The sequence below is a fragment of the Arachis ipaensis genome, chromosome B05, assembly GCF_000816755.2.
Source record: "Arachis ipaensis cultivar K30076 chromosome B05, Araip1.1, whole genome shotgun sequence".
Taxonomy (NCBI): Eukaryota; Viridiplantae; Streptophyta; class Magnoliopsida; order Fabales; family Fabaceae; genus Arachis; species Arachis ipaensis.
Window position 1 is genome coordinate 108489593 of NC_029789.2, and position 14717 is coordinate 108504309.

Sequence of the window (14717 nt, forward strand, 5' to 3'; positions counted from 1 at the left end):
AAGATTCCTTTATGTGTCAGAGGAAAAGAAGAATAGAAGAATGAGGTAGAGAGAATAAGAAGAATTCGAACACAGAGAGAGGGAGAGGGTTCAAATCATTAGATGAGTAGAAGAGAACTGTTAGTAAATAAATAAAAAAATGAAAGAGATGAGAGAGAGAGTATTCAAATTTTAAGAAGAGGAAAAAGAAAAATATTTTTATTTTTATTTAATTAATTAAGTTTGTTTCGAAAATTTGAAAAAGAAATACAAGAAAATTAAAAACTAAAACAATTAGTTAATCAAAAAGATTTTTGAAAAAGTGGTTAGTGATTTTCGAAAATTAGAAGTGGAAAAGTAGTTAGGTGGTTTTGAAAAAGATAAGAAGTAGTAAACTTTTAAAATCAAACAAAAAGTCAAGTAGTTAATTGAAAAAGATTTGAAAATAAATTTTGAAAAGATAAGAAGTTAGAAAAAGATTTTGAAATTAAATTTTGAAAAAGATATGATTGAAATTTATTTTGAAAAAGATTTGAAAAAGAAATTTAAAAATATTCGATTTTGAAAATTAAAATTGATGACTTGACTAACAAGAAACTAAAAGATATGATTCTAGAATTTAAAGATTGAACTTTTCTTAAAAGAAAAGTAACAAACTTGAAATTTTTGAATCAAATCATTAATTGTTAGTAAAGTTTTCGAAAATATGAAATAAAAATAAGAAAAAAATTTTGAAAATTTATTTAAAAAAATTTCAAAAATATTAAAAAAATGAAAAAGATTTGATTTTTAAAAAAGATTTGAAAAGATAAAATTTTTAAATTGAAAATTTGACTTGACTAACAAGAAACAACTAAATTTTGAAAATTTTTGACTAAGTCAACCCAAAATTTCGAAATTTATGAGTAAAATAAGGGAAAGATATTATTTTTTATTTTTTTTGAATTAATGAAGAGAGAGAAAAACAACAGAATGACACAAGACATAAGAATTTAAGATTAAAACAAATAATGCATGTAAGAACACTTTGAATGTCAAGATGAACACCAAGAACACTTTGAAGATTATGATGAACATCAAGAACATATTTTTGAAAATTTTTAAGAAAAGAAACACATGCAAGACACCAAACTTAGAAATTTTTAATGTTTAGACACTATGGATTCGAAAATGCATATGAAAAATAACAAAAAACACTGATGAGCGGATAATTTATACGCTTTTTGGCATTGTTTTTACATAGTTTTTAGCATGATTTAGTTAGTTTTTAGCATATTTTTATTAGTTTTCAAATAAAAATCACATTTCTGGACTTTACTATGAGTTTGTGTGTTTTTCTATGATTTCAGGTAATTTCTGGCTGAAATTGAGGGACTTGAGCAAAAATCAGATTCAGAGGTTGAAGAAGGAATGCAGATGCTGTTGGATTCTGACCTCCCTGCACTCAAAATGGATTTTATGGAGCTAAAAGAGTCCAAATGGTGCGCTCTTAATTGCGTTGGAAAGTAGACATCTAGGGCTTTCCAGCAATATATAATAGTTCATACTTTGCCAGAGTTTAGATGATGCAAACTAGCGTTCAATGCCAGCTCTCTGCCCTATTCTGGAGTTAAACGCCAGAAACAGGTTGCAAAGCAGAGTTAAACGCCAGAAACAGGTTACAAACTGGCGTTTAACTCCAAGGAAGACCTCTACACATGAAAGCTTCAATGCTCAGCCCAAGCACACACCAGCTGGGCCCGGAAGTGGATTTCTGCATCAATTACTTATTTCTGTAACCCTAGTAACTAGTTTAGTATAAATAGAACTTTTTACTATTGTATTTACATCTTTTGAGGAGCTTTTGATCATGTTTTGATGATTGAACCTTCTTTGGGAGGCTGGCCATTCGGCCATGCCTGGACCATTATCACTTATGTATTTTCAAAGGTAGAGTTTCTACACACCATAGATTAAGGTGTGGAGCTCTGCTGTTCCTCATGAATTAATGCAAAGTACTATTGTTTTTCTATTCAATTCAAGCCTATTTCTTCTCTAAGATATTCATTTGCACACAAGAACATGACGAATGTGATGATTATGTGATGCTCATCACCATTCTCACCTATGAATGCGTGTCTGACAACCACTTCCGTTCTACATGCAAACAAGCTTGAATGTGTATCTCTTAGCCTCCTGATCATGAGATCAGAGTCTTCGTGGTATAGGCTAGAATTATTGGTGGTCATTCTTGAGATCCGGAAAGTCTAAACCTTGTCTGTGGTATTCCGAGTAGGATCTGGGAAGGGATGGCTGTGACGAGCTTCAAACTCGCGAGTGCTGGGCGTAGTGACAGACGCAAAAGGATTACTGAATCCTATTCCAGTATGATCGAGAACCGACAGATGATTAGCCGTGCGGTGATAGCGCATTTTGGACCATTTTCACTGAGAGGACGGGAAGTAGCCATTGACAACGGTGATTCCCTACATAAAGTTTGCCATGGAAAGGAGTAGGAATGATTGGATGAAGACAGCAGGAAAGCAGAGGTTCAGGAGGAACAAAAGCATCTCTATATGCTTATCTGAAATTCTCACCAATGAATTACATAAGTATTTCTATCCTATTTTATATTTTAATTATATTTTAATTATCAATTCACCATAACCATTTGAATCCGCCTAACTGAGATTTACAAGGTGACCATAGCTTGCTTCAAGCCGACAATCTCCGTGGGATCGACCCTTACTCACGTAAGGTTTATTACTTGGACGACCCAGTGCACTTGCTGGTTAGTTGTGCAAAGTTGTGACAAAGAATTAAGATTATGAACGTGCATATAAAGTTTTTGACGCCGTTACCAAGGAATGAATGATCACGATTTCGCATACCAAGTTTTTGGCGCCGTTGTCGGGGAATGAACGATCACGATTTTGCATACCAAGTTTTTGGCGCCGTTGCCAGGGATTGTTTGAGTTTGGACAACTGACGGTTCATCTTGTTGCTCAGATTAGGTAATTTTATTTTAATTTTAAGTTTTTGTTTTTATTCTTTTTATTTTCGAAAAATTTTCAAAAAAAAATTTAAATTATTCTCTGTTCTTCAAAATTTTTAAGAAGGAATTCTAGAGTTTCTTCATGATCTGTTGAAGCCTGGCTGGCTGTCAAGCCATGTCTAAATTTTTGGACTGAGGCCTCCACTTATCATGGTAAGAGCCCTTGGACTCTCATCTAATCAGTTGTTATATGCCTGATTTGTATCTGCTGAAGCTTGGCTGGCCATTGGCCATGTCTAGTGTTTTAGACCGGAGCTTTCACTGAAAGCTTAGCTGGCTAGTAAGCCATGTCTAATTCCTGGACCGGAGCTTTAGACTAACATTGCATGATTCCTGAAATTCTCATTAAAAATTTTGAAATCCTTATTTTTCTTTTTGCAATTAATTTTCGAAAAAAAAATTCCAAAAAACTTTTAAAACCATAAAACCAAAAATAATTTTGTGTTTCTTGTTTAAGTCTTGTGTCAATTTTTAAGTTTGGTGTCAGTTGCATCTTTTTAATTGTTCTTTAATTTTCAAAACTCATGCATGGTGTTCTTCATAATCTTCAAGTTGTTCTTGATGATTTGCTTTGTTTGATCTTTGCATTTTTATGTTTTGTGTCTTTTCTTGTTTTTCATATGCATTTTCAATTTGTTAGTGTCTAAAGTTTGAAAATTTCTAAGTTTGGAGTCTTGCATGTTTTTCTTTTCTTAAAAATTTTCAAAAATAAGTTCTTGGTGTTGATCTTGACATTCAAGGTGTTCTTGGTGTTCATCTTGACATTCAAAGTGTTCTTGCATGCATCATGTGTTTTGATCTTGAATTCTCATGTTTTGAGTCTTTTCATTGTTTTTCTCTTGCATCATTAAAAATTCAAAAATAAAAAAATATCTTTCCCTTTTCTCTCATAAATTTTCGAAAATTTGAGTTGACTTTTTCAAAACTTTTTAAAATTTAGTTGTTTCTTATGAGTCAAATCAAATTTTCAATTTAAAAATTCTATCTTTTTCAAATCTTTCTCAAAAATCAAATCTTTTTCACTTTTTCTTTCATATTTTCAAAAATTTCAAATTGATTTTCAAAAATCCTTTTCTTATTTTGTTTCATAATTTCAAAATCTTTACTAACAATTAATGTGATTGATTCAAAAATCTTAAGTTGTTACTTGCCTACTAAGAAAGGTTCAATCTTTAAATTTTAAAATCATATCTTTTTGTTTCATGTTAGTCAAGTAATCAACTTTAATTTTCAAAATCAAATCTTTTTAAATTTCTTTTTCAAACCTTTTTCAAAATAAATTTCAATCACATCTTTTTCAAAATTAATTTCAAAATCTTTTCTAACTTCTTATCTTTTCAAAATTGATTTTCAAATCTTTTTTTCAATTAATCTTATCTTGTTTGATTCTTATCTTTTTCAAAACTACCTAACTAATTCTCTCTCTCTAATTTTTGAAAACTCCTCCCTACTTTTTCAAAATTCCTTTTAATTAACTAATTGCTTTAAATTTTAATTTAATTTTATTTCTCTTTTTAATTTTCGAATTTTAATTAATTTAAAAAAAAACAAAAATATTTTCCTTTTCTTTTTAATTATTTTCGAATTTTTTTCTCTTCTCCTTCTTCTATTCTTCTCTTCTTCTACTCACATAAAGGAATCTCTATACTGTGACATAGAGGATTCCTCTTCTTTCCTGTTTTCTTCTTTTTCATATGAACAGGAACAAGGATAAGAACATTCTTGTTGAAGCTGATCCTGAACCTGAAAGGACTCTGAAGAGGAAGCTAAGGGAAGCTAAAGCACAACTCTCTGGAGAAAATATGACAGAAATTTTTGAAAAAGAAGGAGACATGGCCGAACCCAACAACAATGCAAGGAAGATGCTTGGTGACTTAAATGCACCAAATTCCAACTTACATGGAAGAAGCATCTCAATCCCTGCCATTGGAGCAAACAATTTTGAGCTAAAGCCTCAATTAGTTTCTTTGATGCAACAGAATTGCAAGTTTCATGGACTTCCATTAGAAGATCCTTTTCAGTTCTTAACTGAATTCTTGCAGATCTGTGATACTATTAAGACCAATGGGGTTGACTCCGAGGTCTACAGGCTTATGCTTTTCCCGTTTGCTGTAAGAGACAGAGCTAGAATATGGTTAGACTCTCAACCTAAAGATAGCCTGAACTCTTGGGATAAGCTGGTCACGGCTTTCTTAGCCAAGTTCTTTCCTCCTCAAAACCTTAGCAAGCTTAGAGTGGATGTTCAAACCTTCAAACAGAAAGAAGGTGAATCCCTCTATGAAGTTTGGGAGAGATACAAGCAACTGACCAAAAAGTGTCCTTCTAACATGCTTTCAGAATGGACCATCCTGGACATATTCTATGATGGTCTGTCTGAATTATCAAAGATGTCATTGGACCATTCTGCAGGTGGATCCATTCACCTAAAGAAAATGCCTGCAGAAGCTCAGGAACTCATTAACATGGTTGCAAATAACCAGTTCATGTACACTTCTGAAAGGAATCCTGTGAGTAATGGGACGCCTCAGAGGAAGGGAATTCTTGAAATTGATGCTCTGAATGCCATATTAGCTCAGAATAAAATATTGACTAAGAAAGTCAATATGATTTCTCAGAGTCTGAATGGATTGCAAGCTGCATCCAACAGTACTCAAGAGGCATCTTCTGAAGAAGCTTATGATCCTGAGAACTCTGCAATAGCAAAGGTGAATTACATGGGTGAACCCTATAGAAACACCTATAATCCCTCATGGAGAAATCATCCAAATTTCTCATGGAAGGATCAACAAAAGCCTTAACAAGGCTTTAATAATGGTGGAAGAAATAGGTTTAGCAATAGCAAGTCTTTTCCATCATCCACTCAGCAACAGACAGAGAATTCTGAGCAGAATCTATCTAGCTTAGCAAATATAGTCTCTGATCTATCTAAGGCCACTCTAAGTTTCATGAATGAAACAAGGTCCTCCATTAGAAATTTGGAGGCACAAGTGGGCCAGCTGAGTAAAAGGGTCACTAAAACTCCTCCTAGTACTCTCCCAAGCAATACAGAAGAGAATCCAAAAAGAGAGTGCAAGGCCATAACCTTACTTGGTATGGCCGAACCTAGAGAGGAGGAGAAGGACGTGAATCCTAGTAAGGAAGACCTCCTGGGACGTCCATTGACCTATAAGGAGTTTCCCTTTGAGGAACCAAAGGAATCTGAGGCTCATCTAGAGACCATAGAGATTCTATTGAACCTCCTTTTACCATTCATGAGCTCCGATGACTATTCATCTTCTGAAGAAGATGAAGACATTGCTGAAGAGCAATTTGCTCAATATTTGGGAGTAATCATGAAGTTGAATGCCAAATTATTTGGTAATGAGACTTGGGAAGATGAACCTCCCTTGCTCACCAATGAACTGAATGCATTGGATATGCAGAAATTACCTCAAAAGAAACAGGATCCTGGTAAATTCTTAATTCCCTGTAACATAGGCACCATGACCTTTGAGAAGGCTCTGTGTGACCTGGGGTCAAGCATAAACTTAATGCCACTCTCTGTAATGGAGAAACTAGGAATTTTTTAGGTACAGGCTGCCAATTTCTCATTAGAAATGGCAGACAAATCCATGAAAATGGCTTATGGACAAGTAGAGGACGTGTTAGTAAAGGTTGAAGGCCTTTACATCCCTGCTGATTTCATAATCCTAGACACTGGAAAGGATGAGGATGAATCCATCATCCTTGGAAGACCCTTCCTAGCCACAGCAAAAGCTGTGATTGATGTGGACAGAGGAGAGTTGGTCCTTCAACTGAATGAGGACAACCTAGTGTTTAAAACTCAAAGTTCTCGTTCTGTAACCATGGAGAGGAAGCATGAAAAGCTTCTCCCACTGCAGAGTCAACCAAAGCCCCCCCACAGTCAAACTCTATGTTTGGTGTTGGGAGGCCACAACCAAACTCTAAGTTTGGTGTTGAACCCCCACATTCAAACTCTAAGTTTGGTGTTAGGAGGTCCCAACAATGCTCTGAACATCTGTGAGGCTCCATAAGAGCTCACTGTCAAGCTATTGACTTTAAAGAAGCGCTTGTTGGGAGGCAACCCAATGTTATTTAATTATATCTATTTATTTTCTATTGTTATTTTATATTTTTTTAGGTTGATGATCATGTGGAGTCACAAAAACTACTGAAAAATAAAAAAACAGAATGAAAAACAGCATTAAAAATAGCTCACCCTGGAGGAAGAACTTACTGGCGTTTAAACGCTAGTAAGAAGCATCAAACTGGCGTTTAACGCCAGAAAGAAGTATCAAGCTGGCGTTAAACGCCAGAAACAAGCACCAGACTGGCGTTTAATGCCAGAACAGAGCATGGAAGTGGCGTTAAACGCCAGAAATAAGCACCAAGCTGGCGTTTAACGCCAGACATGCATTCTAAGGGCGTTTTGCACGCCTAATTGGAGCAGGGATACTAAGTCCTTGACCCCTCTGGACCTGTGGACCCACAGGAGCCCCTCAGGATCTGTGGACCCCATAGGATCCCCACCTTTTCTTCTCTCCTCTTCACACCTTTTCATAACTCTCTTCCCCAAATACCCTTCACCAATCACCTCAATCACTCTTCCCCATCACCTCTTCACCACTCACATCCATCCTCTCTTCCCCAAAAACCCCACCTACCTACAAATTCAAATTCATTTCCCACCCAAACCCAACCCCATGACCGAACCCTAAACCTTCCATCACTCCTATATAAACCCCTCATTCCTTCTTCATTTTCACACAACACAACCCTTTCTTCTTCCCCTTGGCCGAATACACACCTCTCTCTCTCTCCTCCATTTTTTCTTCTTCTTTTCCTTCTTTCTTTCTTCTTTTGCTCGAGGACGAGCAAACATTTTAAGTTTGGTGTGGTAAAAGCATTGCTTTTTGTTTTTCCCTAACCACTAAGGGCACCTAAGGCCAGAGAAACCTCAAGAAAGAGGAAAGGGAAGGCAATTACTTCCACCTCTGAGTCATAGGAGATAGATAGATTCATCTCAAAGGTCCATCAAGACCACTTCTATGAAGTTGTGGCCAAGAAGAAAGTGATCCCTGAGGTTCCTTTCAAGCTCAAAAAGAGCGAATATCCGGAGATCCGACAAGAGATTAGAAGAAGAGGATGGGAAGTTCTCTCTAATCCCATTCAACAAGTCGGGATCTTAATGGTTCAAGAGTTCTATAAAAACGCATGGATCACGAGGAACCATGATCAAAGTGTGAACCCGAATCCAAAGAATTGGCTTACCATGGTTCGGGGGAAATACTTAGATTTCAGTCCGGAAAATGTAAGGTTGGCGTTCAACTTGCCAATGATGCAAGAAAACGCACGCCCCTACACTAGAAGGGTCAACTTTGATCAAAGGTTGGACCAAGTCCTTATGGACATATGTGTAGAAGGAGCTCAATGGAAAGTTGACTCAAGAGGCAAGCTGGTTCAATTGAGAAGACCGAACCTTAAGCCTATAGCTAGAGGATGGTTGGAGTTTATTCAACGCTCAATTATTCCTACTAGCAACCGGTCTGAAGTTACTGTAGATCGGGCCATCATGATCCATAGTATCATGATTGGAGAGGAAGTGAAAGTTCATAAGATTATACCTCAAGAACTTTACAAGGTGGCTGATAAGTCCTCCACTTTGGCAAGGTTAGCCTTTCCTCACCTCATTTGTCACTTCTGCAATTCGGCTGGAATTGACATAGAGGGAGACATCCTCATTGATGAGGACAAGCCCATCACCAAGAAATGGATGGAGCAAACAAGAGATCATGGACCTCAACAAGAGCATGAGGAAATTCCTCACCATGAAATCCCTGAGATACCTTAAGGGATGCACTTCCCTCCACAAAATTATTGGGGGAAAATCAACACTTCCCTAGGAGAATTAAGTTCTAACATGGGACAACTAAGGATGGAGCACCAAGAGCACTCCATCATCCTCCATGAGATTAGAGAAAATCAAATAGCTATGAGGGAAGAGCAAAAAAGACAAGGAAGAGACATAGAGGAGCTCAAGAGCACCATTGGTTCTTCAAGAAGAGGAAGACGCCACCCTCACTAAGGTGGACCCGTTCCTTAATCTCCTTGTTCTTATTTTCCTGTTTCTCGTTTACTATGCTTTATGTTTCATTTATGTTTGTGTCTTTAATATATGATCATTAGTGTTTAAGTGTCTATGTCTTGAAGCTATGAATGTCATATGAATTCATCACCTCTCTTAAATGAAAACTGTTCTAAAAACAAAAGAACAAGAAGTACATGGTTTCGAATTCATCCTTGAAACTAGTTTAATTATTTTGATGTGGTGACAATACTTTTTGTTTTCTGAATGAATGCTTGAACAGTGCATATGTCTTTTGAATTTGTTGTTTATGAATGTTAAAATTGTTGGCTCTTGAAGAATGATGAAAAAGGAGAAATGTTATTTGATAATCTGAAAAATCATAAAATTGATTCTTGAAGCAAGAAAAAGCAGTGAATACAAAAGCTTGCAAAGAAAAAAAGAGAGAAAAGAAAATTGGTGAAAAAAAAAAGAAAAAGAAAAAGCAAGCAGAAAAAGCCAAAAGCTCTTTAAACCAAAAGGCAAGAGCAAAAAGCTAATAGCCCTTAAATCCAAAAGGCAAGGGTAATAAAAAGGATCCAACGCTTTGAGCATCAGTGGATAGGAGGGCCTAAAGGAATAAAATCCTGGCCTAAGCGACTAAACCAAGCTATCCCTAACCATGTGCTTGTGGCGTGAAGGTGTTAGGTGAAAACTTAAGACTGAGCGGTTAAAGTCGAGGTCCAAAGCAAAAACAGAGTGTGCTTAAGAACTCTAGACACCTCTAATTGGGGACTCTAGCAAAGCTGAGTCACAATCTGAAAAGGTTCACCCAGTTATATGTCTGTGGCATTTATGTATCTGGTGATAATACTGGAAAACAAAGTGCTTAGGGCCACGACCAAGACTCATAAAGTAGCTGTGTTCAAGAATCAACATACTGAACTAGGAGAATCAATAACACTATCTAAATTCTAAGTTTCTATAGATGCCAATCATTCTGAACTTCAATGGATAAAGTGAGATGCCAAAACTATTCAAGAGGCAAAAAGCTACTAGTCCCGCTCATCTGATTGGAGCTAAGTTTCATTGATATTTTAGAATTTATAGTATATTCTCTTCTTTTTATCCTATTTGATTTTCAGTTGCTTGGGGACAAGCAACAATTTAAGTTTGGTGTTGTGATGAGCGGATAATTTATACGCTTTTTGGCATTATTTTTACATAGTTTTTAGTATGATTTAGTTAGTTTTTAGCATATTTTTATTAGTTTTTAAATAAAAATCATATTTCTGGACTTTACTATGAGTTTGTGTGTTTTTCTATGATTTCAGGTAATTTCTGGCTGAAATTGAGGGACTTGAGCAAAAATCAGATTCAGGGGTTGAAGAAGGACTGCAGATGCTGTTGGATTCTGACCTCCCTGCACTCAAAATGGAAAGTAGTAGGAATAATTGGATGAAGACAGCAGGAAAGCAGAGGTTCAGGAGGAACAAAAGCATCTCTATACGCTTATTTGAAATTCTCACCAATGAATTACATAAGTATTTCTATCCTATTTTATATTTTAATTATATTTTAATTATCAATTCACCATAACCATTTGAATCCGCTTGACTGAGATTTACAAGGTAACCATAGCTTGCTTCAAGCCGACAATCTCCGTGGGATCGACCCTTACTCACGTAAGGTTTATTACTTGGATGACCCAGTGCACTTGCTGGTTAGTTTTGCAAAGTTGTGACAAAGAATTAAGATTATGAACGTGCGTATAAAGCTTTTGACGCCGTTACCAAGGAATGAATGATCACGATTTCGCATACCAAACACAACATGAAAATGTAAAGATCACACAAAGAAATTCATCAAGAACAATTTGAAGATCAAAGAAGAACACATGATGAATTTTTGAAAATTTAAGAAAAATTAAAAACATGCAATTGACACCAAACTTAAAATTTGACACAAGACTCAAACAAGAAACACAAAATATTTTTGGTTTTATGATTTTATTAATTTTTTGTATTTTTCGAAAATTTTTTAGAAAAAGAAAATAAAGAAATTCAAATTTTTTAATAAGAATTCCAGGATTTGTGCAATGTTAGTCTAACGCTTCGGTCCAAAAGAATTAGACATGGCCAAATGGCCCGCCAAGCTTCAGCATAACAATTACAGACATGTCCTTTCTCCAATGGAAAGTGGAAATCTCGGTTCAAAAGATTAGACATGGCTTCATAGCCAGCCAGGCTTCAACATATCTCATGAAACTCTAGAATTCATTCTTAAAAACTCTGAAGAACATTTTTTTTTTGAAATTTTTTTTGAATTTTTCAAAAGCTAATTTTTTTTTATTTTTTGAAAATAAAAGAATAAAAGCTTAAACATAAAATAAAATTACCTAATCTAAGTAACAAGATGAATCGTCAGTTGTCCAAACTTGAACAATCCCCGGCAACGGCGCCAAAAACTTGGCGCACGAAATTGTGATTCACACTTTTCACAACTCCGCACAACTAACCAGCAAGTGCACTGGGTCGTCCAAGTAATACCTTACGTGATTAAGGGTCGATCCCACGGAGATTGTCGTCTTGAAGCAAGCTATTGTCATCTTGTAAATCTCAGTCAGGCGGATTCAATTGGTTATGAGGTTTTGATAATTAAAAGATAAATAAAACATAAAATAAAATAAAGGTACTTATGTAATTCATTGGTGGGAATTTCAGATAAGCGTGTGAAGATGCTTTGTTGCTTCTGAACATCTGCTTTCCTATTGTCTTCTTCCAATCATGCGTGCTCCTTTCCATGGCAAGTTGTATGATCCTCTCGGATGAAAAATACCAGGTACGATCTCTGCACGGCTAATCAACTGTCGGATTTTTCGTCTCGGATGAAAAATACCAGGTACAGCTACCGCACGGCTAATCATCTGTCGGTTCCCACTTGCGTTGGAATAGGACCCTTATCCTTTTGCACACTGTCACTGCGCCCAACATTCACAAGTTTGAAGCTTGTCACAGTCATCCCTTCCCAGATCCTACTCGGAATACCACAGACAAGGTTTAGACTTTCCGGATCTAAAGAATGGCTACCAATTGGTTCTAGCCTATACCACGAAGATCCTAATCTCACGTACTTGGTCCGTGTATTAGAGACCCAAGAGAATATACTCCGGCTGTCGTCCAATGACTACGTTGAACATCATGTAAACTGCTTTGTGGTTGTCAGGCACGTGGATCTTGGCTAAGCGAGTAATGAAGATAGTGGGTGATTATCACGGGTCACCCCTTCATTCTGACTTAACTTCATTAAGTACAAGAGTATATCTTGGAGAAGAAGTAGGCGTGAATTAAAAGAAAAACAATAGTACTTGCATTAATTCATGAAGAACAGCAGAGCTCCACACCTTAATCTATGAGGTGTAGAAACTCTACTGTAGAAAATACATAAGAGAAAATAGTCTAGGCATGGCCATGTGGCCAGCCTTCAAGTCCAAGGATGATAATATCATAATCCCCTAATTCAATAGTAAAAAGTTCTATTTATACTAAACTAGTTACTAGGGATTACAGAAAATGAATAACTAAGTGCAGATAGTGCAGAAATCCACTTTCGGGGCCCACTTGGTGTGTGCTTGGGCTGAGCATTAAAGCTTTCATGTGCATAGGCCATTCTTGGAGTTAAACGCCAGCATGGGTGCCAATTTGGGCGTTTAACTCCAGTTCTGGTGCCAGTTTAGGCGTTTTACTCCAGAAAAGGGTCTTTGGTGGGCGTTTAGATGCCGGTTTGGTCCATCAAATCTCGGGCAAAGTATGGACTATTATACGTTGCTGGAAAGCCCAAGATGTCTACTTTACAACGCAATTGAGAGTGCGCCAATTGGGGCTCTGTAGTTCCAGAAAATCCACCTCGAGCGCAGGAGGGTCAGAATCCAACAGCATCTGCAGTCCTCTTTCAGCCTCTAAATCAGATTTTTGCCCAGGTCTCTCAATTTCAGCAAGAAAATACCTGAAATTACAGAAAAACACACAAACTCATAGTAAAGTCTAGAAATGTGATTTTTGCATAAAAACAAATAAAAATATAATAAAAAGTAACTAAATCATACTAAAAACTATGTAAAAACAATGCCAAAAGAGTATAAATTATCCACTCATCAGCGTCGCTGATGCTTACGCGTGGGTTGAAAAATTTTTAGGGGACACGTACGCGTGCAGCACGCGTACACGTGGGGTGGCTTGTGCCCCACGCACCCCTCCCGCGCATCTCCATCGCGACTCTCGGTCCCATTTATTTATACTGCGAACTTGCATGGGACGCGTACACGTAATGCATGAAAACTTGTCTCTCAACAGATTTCCCTTGGCAAGTATACCGAATTGTCATCAAGTAAAAACTCACAATAGAGTGAGGTCAAATCCCACAGGGATTGATTGGTCAAGCAACTTTAATTGGAGGAATGTTCTAGTTGAGCTAAGTAGAATTTGATTGGAGAATTGCAGGAAATTAAATGGCGGGAAAGTAAATGGCAGAAAATGTAATTGCTGGAAATAAAGAACTGAATGTAAATGACGGAAAGTAAATTACAGAATCTTAAATGGAAAAGGGGAAGATGAACATAAAAGTAAATGGCAGAAAGTAAAGAGAATGGGTAAGATCAGAAATGGGGGATTCATTGGGCTCAGGAGATGTTGTATTCTCCGGATCAAGTTCATTCTCATCTCTTCCTCAATCAATGCATTCATTGATCTCCTTGGCAATCTTAAGTGATTGGATTCCAATTCCTTGGCAACCCAATCTCTCAAATATTGATCAATAGCCAATTCTTTGGTCTAATTGCTCATGAGAAGAGATGAAGTATGGTCACTGATTATACCACATGTATTCCCAAATCAAAGTATTGGTAGGATTATATGTCATCATATCCATCCAAACCCCAATTTGGTCCAACATGAGAAAGCATTTCTAGCATGATCTCTTCATTCCTCTTCCAAGGTCCGAAGAGATCCAAGTATGAATAGCTTCTTTTCCAAGATAACTACTCAATAGGATGAAGATTGAAAGCTTTCTAGTAAAATCAAGAGAAAAGAAAGAAGAAGAATAATGAAAACTATTATTGATCCATCAAATTACAACAGAGCTCCCTAACCCAATGAAAGGGGTTTAGTTGTTCATAGCTATGGGAATGGAAAGCGTAAGTGTAAAGTACATTATGAAAACTAAAACTAGAAGTTGCAGAGAAAGTAAAATATACAGAGTGTAGTTCTCCAAAATGCCAAAAGCTCCCTTACTAGTTCAAAACTACTCCTATATATACTACTCTTCTGATCTTCTAGTTGGCTCTTCAAGTCTTGAATATGGGCCTTTGGGTCTTTAGTTGAAGCAGTTGCAGTATTCAGTGGGCTCAGCTTTGCTTGCAGAGAAAGTGTGAGTTAGGCATGGACGTTAGTTAGAACATTAGTGGTGTTAACGTTAAGTGAAAATGTGGGTTCGAGAACGTTAGTGACGATCACCTTTTTCACTAACGTTTCTAACCCAAGATGGTCCACGTTAACTTCAACGTTAGTGGCACTAACATGACCACTAACGTTGCCTCTTGGTCCTTCGCAAACGTTATTGGCATTCACCTTTTCCAATAACGTT